This window comes from Halichondria panicea, chromosome 7 (genome assembly GCF_963675165.1).
Source record: "Halichondria panicea chromosome 7, odHalPani1.1, whole genome shotgun sequence".
In the NCBI taxonomy this organism is placed as follows: domain Eukaryota; kingdom Metazoa; phylum Porifera; class Demospongiae; order Suberitida; family Halichondriidae; genus Halichondria; species Halichondria panicea.
This window is the reverse complement of record NC_087383.1, coordinates 5,178,599-5,180,878: the sequence shown is the minus strand read 5'-3', so window position 1 is coordinate 5,180,878 and position 2,280 is coordinate 5,178,599. Positions and strand designations below refer to the sequence as shown.

The 2,280-nt window shown below is 39.3% G+C and overlaps 1 long non-coding RNA gene across 1 annotated transcript in view; it reads left to right on the top strand.

The window, feature by feature from the left end:
• LOC135338176 (uncharacterized) overlaps nt 1-2,007 on the top strand; it is a 3,849-nt gene extending 1,842 nt beyond the window's left edge. Inside the window, exons 2-3 of the long non-coding RNA XR_010395445.1 lie at nt 1-1,058; nt 1,149-2,007. The exon at nt 1-1,058 is cut by the window's left edge and continues 421 nt beyond it. This is a non-coding gene — a long non-coding RNA (uncharacterized LOC135338176). The remainder of the gene's footprint in view (nt 1,059-1,148) is intronic.
• Nucleotides 2,008-2,280: the final 273 nt, after the last annotated feature.

Below are 2,280 nucleotides of genomic sequence, written 5' to 3'. Positions count from 1 at the left end.
TCTGATCAATCAATTATGCATGTATGCATAATTGATTGTATTATAATTTATATGCACATGGAACATGGAACAGAGGATCGGAAACACTCTTCGTGAGGTTAGACGACAACAGAATGGAATATTTTGTAGAAGCTGTCAAAGATCCAAGCACTAGTCTCACATACCCTGCTTTAACTGGAGTGCGTGCGTAAGCAAGATGTTAAGCGCTTTTATTTGGTGAAGGAGTGATCAAATTTATGGAAGCAAAGCAATATATGCCTGCATCTATCTAAGAGTTGTGCGGACCTCATGCCTTGGTATACTCATAGCAAGGATTTCAGCCTGCTGGAAGTTAACAGGTGTGTAACTTACTCTGTCCATCGTGTAAATTCAGCGGATTCACCAGAGAAACCTTAATTGGTGTCACCGCTGACAGCAGGGGCGTAGCTAGACATTTACTAAAGGGGTTTCTGAAGGAATAAGGCGGCGCAATAGCGCCGCGAAAATTTTGAGGTCACGCCCCTTAATTATGGCTGCATTTTTTGATATAAAGTCGTAGCTCCTCGGCCTCATCTCCTAGTTTCAGTACCATTGGCATTGACAGTGGGCATGAGTTGTTGGCTGAGAATCAAAGTGTGGTGAGACTGCATATACATGCAGTCTGGAGTCTGAGCATGCAGTAGAGGAACTGGGCTGACAATCAGGTCTCTTATCTTGGATTGCAGAAGCTAAACTAGTATTAATAATAGGCATTGAAATAAATCCAGGCTAGTCTCCAGCCATTAGCAGTATACACTGTAAAATACAGTCTGGAGTCCTGACTCTGAGCAGTAGTGGGCTGATCTTGGTCGGATTGCAGAAGGTAACTAATAGGCACAATAAATACAGACTGGATATTAATCTACTCTTAACTTCAGCACATGATCAGCCCCACCCATTTTCAGCAAGCAAGAGAACCATTAAGCTACGCCCCTGGACACACTGTCCAGAATGTGGCGACACACTTTCAATAAAGCATTCCTTCAAGAGCCTTTAGCGTGCTGAGGGATTGTGTTGGCAAAGACTTTACTCTAAAGCAGGTGATGATCTCTGTATAAAAGCATCAAGTATTATGATTTAGACAGTAGGAGTGATGCTTTTGCACCTACATGTATACATGCACTTTTCAGGTATATTATGGGTGGAGAAAAATCACTCTTGAATTCAAGAAAAAAAGAATGGATACTACTACACTGTTATGAAGGAGATTTGCCAGGGTTTGATCAACCAGCCCCAACGAGAGCTTCTAGTTCCAGGAGAGGCAGCCTGTCCATCTGGGCAACATTTCATAATTGACCCGTGAATCTTCCTCCTCTACCGAATGCGAGTGTATCTTCTCTAAACTCTTCTCTAAACTCTTCTCTAAACTGTATAATTTATATATATATATCATGTATTAGTTTGATATATTGCTAATGCCCAAGGGCCGCAGGCATCCAGTGCATATGGCATGTTGCACGAGGGCGCCTGCAATAACTAACTTGTTGCCCAATGTCGTCTGACTGGCCATATAAATCGTAATAAAAGACATGTGTTTTGAAGGAATTTAGTGTATTCATTAGTTTTGCTGAATTCCATAGTAAATTTTTAGGTTTTCATCCCACTAGTAGTAGTAGCCTATAAAAGGGACCAAAGGTGTCCCAAATGGATATCTCTTAAAGAAATCTACTGCATTTACACACAGTATATGGTAGCCATGGTAGCCATGGCAGTGATGCAACATGCCATATACTGGGCAACAAAATTATATACATGCATGCTAAGTCCATGCATTATACCTATATATGATTGTAGCAAAATTAACGTATACTACAATTATACGTTGTCATTTTATACTTCAGCTCTAAATGATGTAAGAGTTTCAAGTAATAAAAACAGAAATGTAATAAAAACAGAAATGAAAGCTTCAAGCCATGCGATGAACGAAACTTCAGAAAACGTTGCAAGCTTTATCGTAGCTCTAAGCAAATAGATTGATCACAAGTGTTTAATAAAATTATGTGTATAATAATGTATAATAATTATGTTTTCATCAAAACCTCAATTAATGATCTCATATCTATTGACAATGTTCCTCTTCTTGATTGTAAGCTAGTTAATGCATTTTCGTAGTTGCGTCATAACCAATGATAGTGCCAATGAACTGACAAACCGATGTTTAACTTGTGAGCCGACAATACTATCAGGGTTTTGTAGAATGTCCATGAACGGCGAAATGAACGGCGAAATAAACATGAACGGCGAAATAAAAACAGAAAGTTC